This window comes from Pseudopipra pipra, chromosome Z (genome assembly GCF_036250125.1).
Source record: "Pseudopipra pipra isolate bDixPip1 chromosome Z, bDixPip1.hap1, whole genome shotgun sequence".
Lineage (NCBI taxonomy): Eukaryota > Metazoa > Chordata > Aves > Passeriformes > Pipridae > Pseudopipra > Pseudopipra pipra.
In genome coordinates this window covers 73613773-73629205 of record NC_087581.1, presented here as the reverse complement: position 1 = coordinate 73629205, position 15433 = coordinate 73613773, and positions in this window count along the sequence as shown.

The window sequence follows — 15433 nt, the reverse complement described above, 5'->3', positions numbered from 1 at the left end:
TTCTAAGGATAAGCATCAAACTTCTCGTAGAAGTAAACTCTTGGGCTGTCCTTGGAATATGAAAAAATACCACAGAAACTAGAAATTTATGAAACACTTGTTAATTCTGTGGGTGTAAGTGTTCAATGCTTCAAAAGGTCAAAGACTTAAGACTGTAATCAGTGTAATTTTCATATATTTTAAGACCCAAGTTCTGCTTCCTTTTCTGGATTTTCAGCCTAAGAGCTGAAATTAATGACATCTGTCTGGATTTATTATTTTGGTGTAATAGCTCAGATCTCTGAAAAAGTAATTGGAAGGGTGAAGTAGATAACCAGCTTGTTATTTATAACCTGCTTAAATTTATACGTTCCATAGGAAGGGTTTTTAGTTGCAGTAGAATTCAGCATTTGAGCCTTTGCCATTTTCAGTTCATTGCCTAACAGGGAGAAGGACTGAATTAATTATGATATGAATTATGGTATACAAAATTCAGGAGACGCAAAGGAAAAAAAAGGCAGTTTGAGCTGAAAAATGTTAGTATTTAACTACTAACCATTAAAAAAAAGGTTAAGATACATCACTGTGAAGCTGTCACAGTTCTTGAAAGTCATTTTAAGGACAATGCGACCATCAGGCACCATCAACATGGGTTCACAGTGGGAAAGTCCTGCCTAAATAATTTGATATCCTTCTACAATAAGGTCACTAACCTAATGGGTGAAAGGAAGGGGGTGGATGTAAATTGTCACGATTTTAGTGTTGCTTCTGATAGTGTCCCTCCCAGCATCCAGGACAGGCTGTGCAGCTGTGAGATGATCAGAGTGTGCTGATGAGCAGTGCCCAGTGGTGTTCCTTGGGACTTGATTATAAGACCAGTTCTGTTCTACATGTTTATCCAGGAGCTGGAGGCAGGAGTTGAGTGCACCAGCAGCAAATGTGCTGATGATACCAAACTGGAAGGTGCTGGTGAAGGTGCTGGTGAAGGTGCCTTCTCTCAAGGGAATTGAGGTCTCTAGAGCTGTCTGGATAACTTGGAGCACTGGGCAATTATCAGTGGCACAAAATGTAACACGAAAAATGCTGGATTCTGGATGGAACACTGCTGGACACAAGGATAATCTGGGAGAGCAGTGTCTGGGAGCAGCCCTACAGCAGGATCTGGGGTGCTGTGGGCTCAGTGTGGGTCAACAGTGTGCCTGGGCAGCCAGGAGGGCAAACCCCATCCCGGGAGGATCAGACACAGCATCCCCAGCACCCAGAGAGGGATCATCCCGCTGTGCTCAGCACTGGGGTGGCCTCACCCCGAGCCCTGTGTGCAGAGCTGGGCCCCACGGCTTGGAAAGGGTGAGAAGGCCCTTGAAGGGTCTCCAGGAGGGCAACGACCTGGTGGAAGGACTGGGAGGTCCTTCCCCTTCCCCTTCCCCTTCCCCTTCCCCTTCCCCTTCCCCTTCCCCTTCCCCTTCCCCTTCCCCTTCCCCTTCCCTTCGTTTCTGCTCCCAGATCAAGGCTCATTCATTCAAAACCAAGCATTCCCAGGGATATGTTATCAAGCTTTGATACATAAATATTTTTGTCCAGATGATCATAACTGATGGAAATATAAAGGGAATTTTTTTTCCAGTCTCTGAAGATACTGGCTGGGTCATACTGACATAAAAGTACCAGTAGAAGCAGGTATTTAAGAGTAGATCTCTCGTGTTTTAGAAGGAGGGTCTTTGGCCCTCAACCTCTCCCTGTTCAAAATTTTTGAACCTCATTCATGACCAAAATGAAATAAAATATGGATGAGGAATAAGACTACTAATATTTTTTTTCTCAGTAAGATAATTTTAAGAGGCCTAAACTTTTAAGTATTTTCTTGTTACAATCACTTGGGTGAAGGGTGTGATTGCCTCATATAAATCCTTACATGCTTGTGCACTTATAATGCAGTGAAGATATTCATAGATATTCATACTATAGAATTGTTCAGAAATAATTATAAATGCTTTTTTTTACTGCTGTAACTTGATCTGCTTTAAGTCACTGGTACTGCTTTAGCCTACCAGACTAGGTAATACATGAATATTAATATGACACCTCTCTCAAAACTGGAGGATAAATTATAATGACTTCTGTAAGAAAGATTACATTTTTTTGGAAAGCCTGAACCAATCTATAAAGAGGTATTTAGAGTGATATAACTTGCAAAATCTCAGCATATATCCCTTTTTCTCATTCTGGAGCAAAGGGTGAATGGGAGGGGAAGACTTCTCTCTACTTACAAAATAAATATATTTCTATGAGCTAAAAAAAAAATAAATATGAGACTTTCAGTCTTGAAAAGGTCAAGCAAACAATTTATGTTAAGTCTTTAGAGCAGCATCAGCAGTTCAAGATGATCACTCAGTCATTTCAAAGAGACAGTCAACGTGTAAGATGGATGATATTATCTGTAGGTTGATTTTGGAAAAAGATGCCACTCATTAACAAAACAACAACAACAACAAATTGTGACTGACCAGTAGAAAGAAAAATCACCCCAATCAGACAACAAATAATTACATCAGCATATCATTCAGTTACAAGGAAAGATTGAAAATGATAAGGCCAGTTGCCAAGATTTTGCAGGGGGGATGTTAATTTTAAACACCTGGGAAAAAACCCAAACTTTGTCACAAAAAATGCTGTGAGCAAAAAATGCAGCCTGGCACCAGCTCCTGCTGTGCACAGCAGGCATTTCCCCTACAAACTAGAGCAGCATATTCTCACAAGACACTAAAGAGGATCAGAATTTCTCCTGATCCTTCTTTGAGGAACAGGTATTACCTCTGGCTTTGTCAGGAGGATATAGATTTATCCTGAAATGGGATTGAAAAAAGCATATATAAGCAACAACACAGACATAGATTCAGTGTTAAAGATGCTGCTCTTGAGTTTTGCCAGCAAAAAAAGCTCACCCCAGAAATTCAAGTGAACACAACAAAAACAATCAAAGCACTGCAAAGTCGTTTTCCTCTCTTTCTACCTTTCCTTCTCTCTTTCTGTATGGGTAAAAGTTCTGCTGATACAGAGATTTTTCTTAGAAATGTGGAAAAGAGAAAAATCCACTGTAAGTGTAATCATACCAGCAAAATACTCTATTTTTTTCGCTTGAGAATCGGTAAAATTCATACTTCTATTTTCAGCTACCTCAGAGAGAGATGAAGCAACACAGAAACCACAATGTGGTCAGAGGTGCAGCAAAAAAGTTCACAGGTACTGCTGAAGGTAATTTTGTCAGGCAGCAAAACTCATAGGTCAGGATGAGAGATGTCTGAAAGAGTTTCTTCAGCCAGACCAGTGCTCCCAAAATCCCTTCAGATCAAGCTTTGTGTTACTTTGGGATGTCTTTGCAGTCATTTATCCATGTTCATAGTAGGGTTGCTGCTGGTTTTCTACCTCCTTCTCGACATATTATGTGTCCCAGTGATACTTTTTGGAGAAGCACAAAGAGAATGGCTGAGTTTTGGCCATTTTTGTACCATTCAGGTACTTTGTGGCACTCACAAAGGGCAGATTGGGTGTGGAGTATTAGCCTGGGGTCCTCCAGGTTTTGTTCTGCTTCATCACAAGACTCTTACAAGGTACATCATAGTCAGAATTTACAGCTATATATCCTGGAGGAAATTGCTGAAGAAAGGCTTATTATCACCCTGTCCATGGAAGCTTCTTTGTTTTGGTTTAAATCAGAGATGCTGTTAATCAATGACCCTTATGGGTAATTTCCCATAAGGCTTTTTGCATCCCTCAGTATTCAGTGTAAGGCTGCACAGAAAATAGTGTTGCTGTTTTCCTCTTCCTCCTGCTACTACTCTGGAAACTAAATCTAACACACAATGATGTTTGAGTGTCACTGTGCCAGTGTGGCTACTTCCTTTTCAGGGGTGCCCACCACAAAAAGGTTTATCTAGGGACAACCAGGGATGCAAAGCCCCCTTTGATTTCACATTTTGGGCCTGCTGCATTCTTTGACGTAATTTGTGGGGTCATCCAAAGGCTTGCACATATGCCTTTCTTTTCCACCTGAACTGAAAGGCCACCAATGCCTAACCACCAAAGAGAATTTGGACCTATATCCATGTGATGCATAAGCATGTTGTTGAAACTTTCAGTTCGCCTGCTGAAAAGATTAGGCCTGACATTAATTAATTAATTAATCAGTGGTAATTTCTGTTTAATATACGTCCACCTGAATATTTGGGTGGGTTTTTTTTCTGCTAGAAACACTTGAACAGCAAATGAGAAACCCTCATTGCTGGCTGTGAGGCAGGAGAACTGAACAGTTCAGAAAAGGGCCACTGGGTAAAGGTGCTTAGACATAACGTTTTGATTCAGGCCCCATCTTTAATTTAAACCTTCACTTGACTGCTTTAAACCGATTTTCAGTGCTCCACAGCAGCAGTCTATTAACCTATTTAGATGGTATCTAAGGTAGTAATGAGATTAGACACCAGAAAGAAAACTGGGGGAAGAGAGGAGTCAAGAAACTCAGGTTAAAGCAGGTTAAAATTTCAGTACTTTTTTGATGAAAGCACCAGAAATAAGGGTCAAATTGTGCCAAAGTGAGTCTGGCCAGCTGATATGAGGCAATCCTTTAAAGACAGTCATGTTCTAGCTAGATCCTAAATGAGGCTAATGCCAAGATAACACAAAACTATTAGAAGATGTTATGCATTTCTCCCCGGTGACATCTCCTCACAGGCTAACTGCAGCTCTTGGGAGCACTGTGTTTGCAAGAAAACTAGTTTTTCTGCATTACAAAGATCTGAAAGCTGTACTTCCCAAACTTTCACCGAGGACATTAAGCGTAAACTTGTTTCGGCCATTAAATTTCCATCAGGCTCTTAACTTGACAGCCACTGCTCTAGGGCAGAGCCACTGTTCTGGACTTCAGAAAATCTAGTGCTGCTTTCTCCTTTTATTTCAGAGCCATGTTGCCTCTGGATATAAATTTTAGTTTTTAAACATTGGTGATTTTTAATTTATTCCTAATTTCTTAATTTATTCCTAATTTTGTAATTCACTCCTGATTCCTAACTTTTATCTGTTTCGTCCTACAAAAGTTGTCATCTTCACAACACAGCATCTGTTTCTCCCTTTCTTTGCATTGGACCAATCTATGTGAAATTTGTAGTTGCTAATTCGCAGGGAATTCCTTCAGGCCAGCAGTTTGGGAGCTGGGGATCAGAGGGCTTCCACAATAGGTCTTTGTGGCTATATTTTGCCATTGCTTTGTTGGAAACAAAGGCAGACCATTCTAGAGCCCTGCAGCAGGAGGGAATTTGTTTTTCATGGAAAACCGCAGCCTATTAGCAGTTGTGAGCACAAGCTATTGCCCATTACAGCCATTCTTAGGAGAGGAAAATTCTGATTCACTAGGCTATGCAAATCGCAAATCAGGGAATTTGATCGCAGCCTGAGATCAAAATCAACCGCGTTTAAAAATCTGCTGCTCAGCAAAAAAGTCCAGCAAGTGTTATGCTGCAAAAACACAGAGAAGATATTCTTAAAACAAAAAGTAGGTATCAACTGCAGACAACGTGAAGTTTGAAAACTGTAAACAGTTCAAGGAGTAACAGGGGAAACTAAAGCCTCTAAAAATGCTGAGCCTTTTTTGTACTGAAGGTGTAAGCTTCCAATAAGAGGTAAATGATTTAAGGGAGGCCCTGGGACAGTGTTTGAGCTTTGTTTGTTTTGCCATGATTGAAGCTCAGACATTGAGGTAGCTACAAGAGCAGGTTACAACACAATTAGATTTGTAATTCTTCCACCACATTTGCACATGCATGGGCAGGAACGTTTCTAACCAGAGAAGGAGACATGTATACACATAAAAGTCTAAAGTAAAGCATTGCAATTAAAGTTCTTGATGAGACAGAAAAAGCAAAATTTCCAAGGTGAGAAATAGTCCCCTCAGCTATCTGATGAAGTCATAAGGAAAGTAATCTATTTTCCTAGGAAAAAGAGGTCTAATAAATAATTATTTGAACTCTGTAAGTGGGTATTGCATTATTTAATTTGCCATTTTATATTTCATATTAGTCATTGAAACCAATATATTATAACCTTTGAATATTTCCCAAATGAAATATATTCTCCTTTACCTTGCACTGCTTGGGAGGAAAAACATTGCTTTAAAAATTCCATTCCTCTCAAGGAAAGTAATTCGGGAAATTAGAGACATACTAACAGACTTGTCAGATGTCCATGAAAAAAACCTGCAGATAGTTAAGGAAACAAATATCTTCTCTACACAATTGCAGAAAATGACATCCTGTGTAAAAATCTCTATTTGTAAATCTCCCCACCCTCACAGAAGAGTGTGAAGATCCTGGGATAGTGACTGGAGATAATACTGACAATCGGCTTGATTTCTCTGTTACACCTTCCACGGTGGCAGAAGCAGAGCCCTACAGGTACAGAAAACCACAGCTTTAGACACAATACCGCCTTCAATTCCTCAGGGCTGTTAAAACACCCGGGAGAGGCCGATATTGCCACTTAGGTACCCCAAAACATAATTCTGTAAAAGAAAGCCCTACTCTGAGCTCACACTTTAAAGCCCAAAGAAAAGTGGGAAACTTCTGTCCTGCTTCCACACTGGAAGGCAGAGTGCAAGTAGTGTGAAAATAACCACAGACGTTTTTTGGTGGTAGCACACCGGGAAGGTATTTTGGGAATCTCCTCTTTGTCCTTACTTTCCTCGCCAAGCCTGACTACAAAGAAGGAATTCTTTCAGCGGTGAACATGCACATTTTCTTCTTCTGTTGAGAAAACCTTTTTTGAGCCATTGGAATGCATTTCTGGCGGGCACTCAGGAGCACAGGAAATTTGAAAGGAGCTGTGAATAGCTGTTAAAAGTTGCATTCGGAAGACAGGAGATAGTGGAAGCCAGAAAAGCTAGAGCAGCAGTTTGTTCCTTACCTAGCAGGCAAAAGTTAGATTCTTGGATTTCTAGGTAGCTTTCTAAAAATAATCTTTATATAAACCGAGATATTTCCTTTTGCGTTGTTTTATTACCACAGGCCTTTGATTTAGCTTTCCCCCCCTCAATTAACCTGGCAGTTGTCCTGTGGTATCAGGTTTCTCCAAGACGCTTTTTTGCCATGTTTGTTGTTCTAGTTGTAATGTTGATGTCAGCAGCCTTCTGCAACCCAGCAGTTTAAAATCCTGCTTAGTGAGAAAAAGCACAGTATATATCTGCTGTCTCAGGCTCTGAAGCTAATTTATTTACCACAGTCATTTTGAAATATGTGCTATACTATGCAGAATCCTATAAACACACCTGTATGGAGAGGAACCGATTCCTTTCTACGAAGGATAACAGCATAATAGCCTCTGTTAAGCACAGAAAAATACAGTGTTGGGTTAAAAACGAGCCTATTGGTAAACCAGCAGAATAGAGACTTCTTTAAAAAATTTCCTTTATGTTTTTTATTCATCAGTCACAGCACCAACAATGGAAGTGTTTAGGATATTTTAATAAAACCCCAAACAAATAAAACCCCAAACTCCCCAAGGTATAAGTTCTTCACTTTTTGCAGCTAAGTTTAGCAAATTTAACAGCTTGCTTGTGAAGTTCTGTTAAAAGCAGTTCTCCACCACCAAACCCTTCTTTCACACGTGCATGTGTTTTTTTGTGTTTCATGGCCTGAGAGTTACAAACAGTGATGTTCCTCCAACCGTACTGAAAAAAAAAAGGGGAAAAAAAGTAAAGGAAAAATATTTTAAAATACAGAAATACTGGAAATGTCTGCTTTACGAAGACTATATCGCCTTTGGGTACTTTTCATCCTGTCCTGGACCACAGGGCAGGATGGTAGATAACCTCTTGAGGTCTGGCCTTCCCTGTTTCTTTGTGGCTGTGTAATTGCTTGATATTCTTTCAGCAGCAACTAAGAAACAGGATTGTCCTTCAGTACTTTATTTTCCTTATGTTATCGCCTAATGCAGATTGAAGTCAGGGTGACAGGAGGAAATGGTTCTATAACACCAGTTTTAGTTAAAAAATCACCTGTCTCCATTGGTCAGGGAGCTCTATTAATTTATAACCAGCAATACTTTGGCAAGGATACAAAGAAAACTAATGAGTCTTTTTTCAAATAAAAGTGAACCTAAAAAAAATTATTTTAAGGGATTTTGGATATTGCAGAAGTTTTAAAATATGATCATAAAAGGCTAGGTTGGTTCCCTCACCCATTACTGCCTTTTTCCTATCCGGATCAAGTCTCTTCTAATACAAAAAAGGATATTTTTCAAAGCACAGCATGTACAGTTCATTTCCCGAGTGACTTCTCCCTTTTAAAAAATATTTGCTTCAAGTGATCAGAAAACAGGTTCTTTGAAAATAGCAACCTCTACCTGGCTTCCAGCATGAAAGACTTTTAACAGCTTTAAGTAGGGGTTGGTTAATACATAGCAAGGTTACACATTTAAATTGTCATAACTGGTGGTCCTCCTTTTATTGTAGCTTTCTGATGTGAGAAAACTTGCTGTCAGCAGAAAGACTTTCCAACAAGAAAGAAAACCTGAGTATTTGAGTTGGAATTATCTTAAAATAAGAGCAAGTCATCTAAATTAAGGACCGAGAATTATGGTGGTCAAATAAAATTTTAGAAGTTAGATAGAGGTGGAGACTTCAGTTTTTTAATAACTTGTTGAGGAGTAATGAAATCTGTTCACAGACAATTAGCAAAAGAAGAGGGAGAGGAAAAGTCATTCAGGTAGTTAGTGTGAATTATTCAGCCATGTTGCCACAATTCCTATAGCAGAAAGGTTGCTCCAGTGCATAATTTTTAATTATAGGGTGGCAAAGGAACTTACTGTCTGTAAGGCCATGGAGAGGGAGCTGAGTATATACCTTTGAAATTATATTTGTTCTATTAATTGACTGATGGGAGAATCCAACATTTCTCAGGTATGATTGTGTCTTAGTGTAACTGTCTGTCCGTTTCTGTGGATGTCTTCTGTTGTGCTCTTATTTTAAAAAACTGGAAATGTTGTATAAATAAAAACAAAGGGAAGATACTTTCAAATCTCTCCTAGCATGCTCACAGGCTCTTGCCAAATCCCAGTCCCAGCTTCACCGTGTCAGGGAACAGAAGCAGAACACAAGTGAATCCAAGACACAAAAGGGAGCTCAGCAGAGGCATGAAGGGCAAGATTAAGTTGCAGCACAGGTGAGAAGGGTGGAGGAATCCCTCAAAAATATATGATTTATATACGATTAAAAAAAAAGGTTAGCAAATGTTCGCTTTAACTAAATTCAATCCGCTGAAAAAGCAGAGAAATCTTTCCTCTTCAGTTACTAAAAAAATCAGGCAAGAGCACTAACAGAGCTGTAAAGAGGATCTTGACCTTTCCAGCCTAGTAGGGAGGCTCTTTACTCATTATCCTTCGGTATATTTTCAAAAGCAAGGAAGAAAAAACAACGTATTCTGTTATCAAGCTCCTCTAGTTATTGCTGTTTCAAGAACAGCTCACTGCTAGAGCTCGGAGCAGCTTTCCAAGTTATGTCATGTAAGGCTTAAATGCCGCTGCCTCTGCTTTCCTGCCCAGCGAGTCGGTCAATAAGCAATCGAAGGGCAATTATCACCTGCCTACCCCCCACTCCCAGCCCGGATATCTCGGCTCCATCTCACCTGAGCGAACATATGTCACGGCAGATACAGGCTGACAGCGTTTCTGGCACATCCTGCCCCGCTCCTACACACATTTTGCAGCAGGTGTCAGAGGCAGATGTATTTTCACCGATATACGCGGGATGAAGATTTATTTGGTACCTACGCGGGCCTAATCGCTCCGGGAACGCTTTGGAAAGCCGGCAGGTAAGCGCAAAAGATCTTTGTAAATGAAGAAAAACAAACAAACAAACCGATCTTTAACACGTTCAAGGAAATATCTAATTAAAAAAACTGAAACACTGCAGCAATTAGTTAAATGATTTCTCACATAGAAAAGAATTCCTAATTACATTAAGCCTAGGATGCCTGATAAGGTTAAGCCATGCAGAAGCAGACAATTTTGATCCAATCCCTTCCTTTCCTAGCCATTACTTTGTCATGAAAGCTGCACCAAACTGAGTCATTTAGTCCTGCCAAAGCCTCATGAAATCACAGATCTCTGGGTAGGCTTAAGGATCTGCCAAGCCAGCACAAAACAGAAAGCCTTGTGTGCTAACCTTGCCTTGTATGCAGATGGTGCCCTGCCTCAAGGAAATTTGCACCTGTAAAGTTTAAACTTGAACAAATCATCGGGCAGAATGTCAGAGAAGTGGTCAAGGCTCTTTAAGTCTTAAACACAAGTAATCAAAGCTTTGTGGGCATTGCAAATTGTACATAAATTGCCATGTCAAAGGGCCCAGCCCTTGGGGAGAAGTAGTTTGATGATATGGATTTATGCACTCATTTTGCAACACAAGGGCACAACGGCAAGGTCAAGGCAATAGAGAATAAAGAATTAGAAGCCATACCTCCATTACATTCAAGAAAATTTCAGTAGAGGGGCTAATAATCAGTAAATTCCATTACTACTGAAATTAGTGGTGGCCCCTTGGGTAACCACTGCTTGTGCTTTGACTGAACCACGGTCTGCAGCTATTTGGGATAGATCTCACAGAATTTGTGCAGTTTCCTACAACAGAATGATTGTACTGCAGCCTTTGAGAAAAAAGCATCTTCTTTTTCTCGTGTCCAAAGCTAGGTGAGAAAAATGTGCACTGATTTGCCAGGTAACTTGGGAAAATGGTACTTAAAGGCCAAATATAAGTAGGTGGTTACAAAAATTTTACTCTAGGGCACTAACATTCCTTGGATGCTTATGCATATAATCACATATACATGGCTATTTATATATATAAGATACATATATGCATATAAAGCAAAAAGAGAAATCTACAGAAAGGCAGCAGCAATGTCTCTTCCAGGATGTACTGAGAACTATCTTGAAGTCAGGGACTCCCTAGCAGCACTTGCATAGTTTGTTCCATACCATCTTTTTTTACCAGCTTCGGCTTCTTGGTGTTAAATTGAGCTGGCAGTGTTGCAGGCTATTTTAAATTGATGCTTGCAGAACAGCGAGAAGTGTGAAGCTGCCAATGAAGAGTCAATGAGGAGGCAGTGATAGCAGTTATCAGCTCCTCCACACAAATGTCCTGAGTTTTCCAGCTGTGTGAGCCTTTTCAAGTTTGATTAAAAAGGGATTAATGTTCTTTATATATAAATATATATGTATATATATGTATATATTTATGAACAAATTTGTGTTATAACCATTCAGACAGGTATCCATTTGAATGTACCCCTTTTCCCACGGTGAACTGTGATTTCAAACAGCTGTGAAAATTTTGGACTGGACATGCTCATGCTATTTTACAAGCAGTTTGTATCATTTCACTGTTGAGCCAGAACATCATTCCTATTGTGTTGGAAGTGTATGAAGTCTCTCACGTGTGAGTGAGGGCAGAGATTTTTTTCTTCCCTTTGCATTCCTCACTATTGCTGTGATGCAGTTCTTTCTGGATTAGGGAGGGCAGGTCATGCTGTTTAATAGGCAATATATGAGCTGCTCCAGTGAACTGCTCCCAGTCATCGGCTGATCACATCCTCTCATCCCTTCAGAGAGAAAACACATTGAATAACAAGACAAAATGTTTTGTTCTTTCTTTGATCTGTGACTTAAACTGGCTCATCTGACAACAGATTAGGTGTTTCTTAGTCAAAAGCAGGAGAAGTTGGAAGGGGATTTGGAAAGGAAGGCATGAATTCTGTTGCCAGCTTACCACCAACTCAGCAATCCCACTGAAATGAACCTTGGGAATTGAGTTGGCTAAATATGTAAAGGTGAAATGTTTGAGCACAAAAACTGGGTCAGAAACATCACAACTTCTCTCATCTGCAATGTGATGACAATACACAATTAATAAGACCTCCAGGTGAATATGCTGGTGCAAGGACTGGCCAGCAGGCCAACAGCTTTTTTTAATGGAACATATCTGCCAAGATGTGTTACCATTTTGCATTAGACTGGTTAGACAATCTAGACGAGGTATGTGCTGAGATTGATGGAACTACATAAGTTAAGTTCCCAGCTGTGTAAACTGGAATCTAATAAACTATGTTTTTCTCTGCATGTTTTCTGTATTCTCCAGAAAGCAGATTAAGGATGCCATGAATGTATCAAACATCAGCAGAAAGTTACAAATCCTGCAAATCTGTTTCTTCTCTTAGCCACGGTTGTATTTGAAATTGCCAAGGTATAAATCCAAGCAAAATAACTTGTGCCAGTAAATAGACTGTGAGTTTTCCCCTTATGTAACTGTAAATACATTTAAATCCTAGGGAATTATGTGTACGTGGAGTGTGAAATGATGCTGAGTTAGGTAGTAAACTAACATGACTCCAGAGGAGAAACTGCATACACTTTCTTCCAAGAAGGTCTTGACCATTTATGACTAAAGACAAAACTAATAGTGCAATGACATCCTTTCTCACCTCCCACCCCTGTCCCCTCACCTCTCATTCTCCAACTCCTTCCCTTATTTTAAACTAGTTTTGCATCCTGATGAACTGGATATAAAAACTTGCTATTCTATTCTATTCTATTCTATTCTATTCTATTCTATTCTATTCTATTCTATTCTATTCTATTCTATTCTATTCTATTCTATTCTGTTCTGTTCTGTTCTGTTCTGTTCTGTTCTGTTCTGTTCTGTTCTGTTCTGTTCTGTTCTGTTCTGTTCTGTTCTGTTCTGTTCTGTTCTATTCTATTCTATTCTATTCTATTCTATTCTATTCTATTCATTCTACCTACCCCTCTGCTGGTTTTAGTTTTCACTCCCTTCTGAGCAGCCCACCTGCAATGGTATGTGTTAGATCTGGAAACCCTATTCTAAACTAATTTCTTTCTCAGAAAGCTTCTGATATATTTGGCTGGAATAGATTCTTCCGGGTTAATTACAAGTTCACAGAGAGGAACTGATTATTGGCAGAGCTGGTACAAGGTAAAGGATGGAAATATTCAACTTGGAACAGGGAAAGAACCAGAACTAGGATTTTAATGGGATTTTCATATAGTTTGCTGTGCTCTTCAATCAAGTTGTCTCCAGGCTGAAGTTTGCCTCTCCTCAAGCTCTCAAGCTCCTCAAGCTTTGGCCTTGAACATGTAAGGTAAAAATGAACACAAAAACTTCCCCCTTTTAATGAAATTGAGTTCAGATCACCCTGACTCATGAAATAATACCTTAAATGCTACATTCAGGCTTGGGCTACATGCCATTATAGAGAAATAAGGCCTGCAGACACCTGTATGTGTTCTAGCTCCCCAAACCTGCTGTGTCTGGAACAATGCACTTACCAGTGCCAAAAGAAGAGAGGGGTAGATGGAAGTGTCCAGGGCAGAGAAAATGGCACAATGACTGAAGGAGGTCTGGCAGGTTTTCTCCTTTAGCTGGCAGGTTTTATCCCAGCTTCTTCTGTCTCCTATTCAGGGGCCTCGTGTAGCCCTCCAATAGATTAAACCCAGGCTCTCCAGACTTGAATCAGTCACAAAGTGTCTTTTCACCTTTTAAAAAACATTCATCTCATTTTCCCTGCTCCTCCATTACTTACAGTCTCAAATCTTTGAAATGCAGTCTTCCAGTTAGCCTTATCACATCAAATGAAAAACCATTTAAAACACAAACTACCTAAGAATCAATGACAGTCAGAAAACAACTTAACATTCCCCATTTTTTTTTGGCACCCACCACTTTTGGATACAGAAGAAAGTGCTGCTTAAATCCTTTTTTTCCTCCTCCCATACTGAGAAATGCAGGTTTTAATTGCCCTGTTTTTCACACAGCGTGTATTTTTCCCGAGTTCATTTAGTCCTGGCATCCTGTGTGCGTGTTTGTTAATTTTCACAGGGGCAAGAAATCTGACTGAGCTATCCTTTATTCATCAACTGTGCTGTTGTGGGTCAAGGCTGTGCAAACCTTTGCACAACCAGCACAAACTGTCTGTGAGTAATTATGGGCAGGACACAAGGAGAGGGCTACTCACCTCCAAATGAATGAGGTGCAGGAGCCTCTTTTTCAACAGCACTGGAGGAGTTTTATCAGCTGGTGAAAAACACTGTCTGACTAGTGCCTGCAGTAGTAGTGGACTCAATTCAAAAGACCCTGAAGTTAAAAGGGCCTTCTTAAAAGATGTTTTCACCACAGTGACTACCTATACAATGCTATTTCAATAATGCCTCTTCTTTTCTGGGTGTTTTGTTATTCCCATTGTAGTAGTACCTGAGCACTTTATATGATTTTATGAATCTGTGTTAGAAACCTGTGCCCTACTATAAATGCACATTTATCTTTTGCTGGTAAACTATTTCCATCAAAATTTTTCTCTATGTCTCTGATTTTAAACTTTCTGAGAAATGACTACCAGCCCTACTTATTAGTTCAATGTAATATGATCTGTTCCACCCCAGACATTCATCTATAAATCTGTAATACAATTATTAAAGCTGAGCTAAAGGTTGGGCTTATTAAAGCTTCCCTTCCAAATCAAAATGATGAATTTGTCTCTTAATGGGATAGTTCATTTAAACAAATTAAACACCATTTAAAGTATTTTAAAAAACCCTTACATTCTACTCGGTTAATTATTTTAAAGTTATTGTTTAATCTGTATGAATTGCCCAGAGAGAACAAGGGTCCTTCATCCTTTGTGCAATTCATCATCTGCTGTGATAAACTGCTTTGTCTTCACTTGTAATTACCTTCTGTAATTGCCACTGCCCCCTCTTGTAATGTTTGCATGACAGACTGAGAGGTAATATATATTTAATGGTTGTAAGCACCTTTAAGATCTGCAATTGTCTCAGTACAAAGCCCAGCTCCATAAAGCTGCACTGGTAATGGGTAACACTGTCCCTATTGTGCTGCCACTACAGAACTGGTTGTTAATGTGATGCTTTTCATCTGCAAAGGCTGGCAAGACCTTCAGGTGTGTGTTCCACCTTCCTGCTGGTAGGTCTGTGGGGTGACAGAAGTGATTGATGTACTTGACTGGGCACTGGGACCCAGAAAGGGCTGCTGCACCCAGTACCAGCAGTCACCCTTGAAACCAGGCAATGCCACACCCAGACCTGGTTCTTCTTGACAGGGAGCTGAACAGGAGCCAGACTGTGCCCAGGGGGACAAGAAGGCCAATGGATCCTGGCCTGGCTCAGGAACAGGGTGGCCAACAGGTCCAAGGAAGTGATTCTTGCCCTGGACTCAGCACTGGTGAGGCCACCCCTGGAGTGCTGTGTCCAGTTCTGGGCCCTCAGCTCAGGAAGGACATGGAGGGGCTGGAGCAGGTCCAGAGGAGAGCAACGAGGCTGGGGAAGGGACTGGAGCACAAGTGCTGTGAGGAGAGGCTGAGGGAGCTGGGGCTGTTCAGCCTGGAGAAGA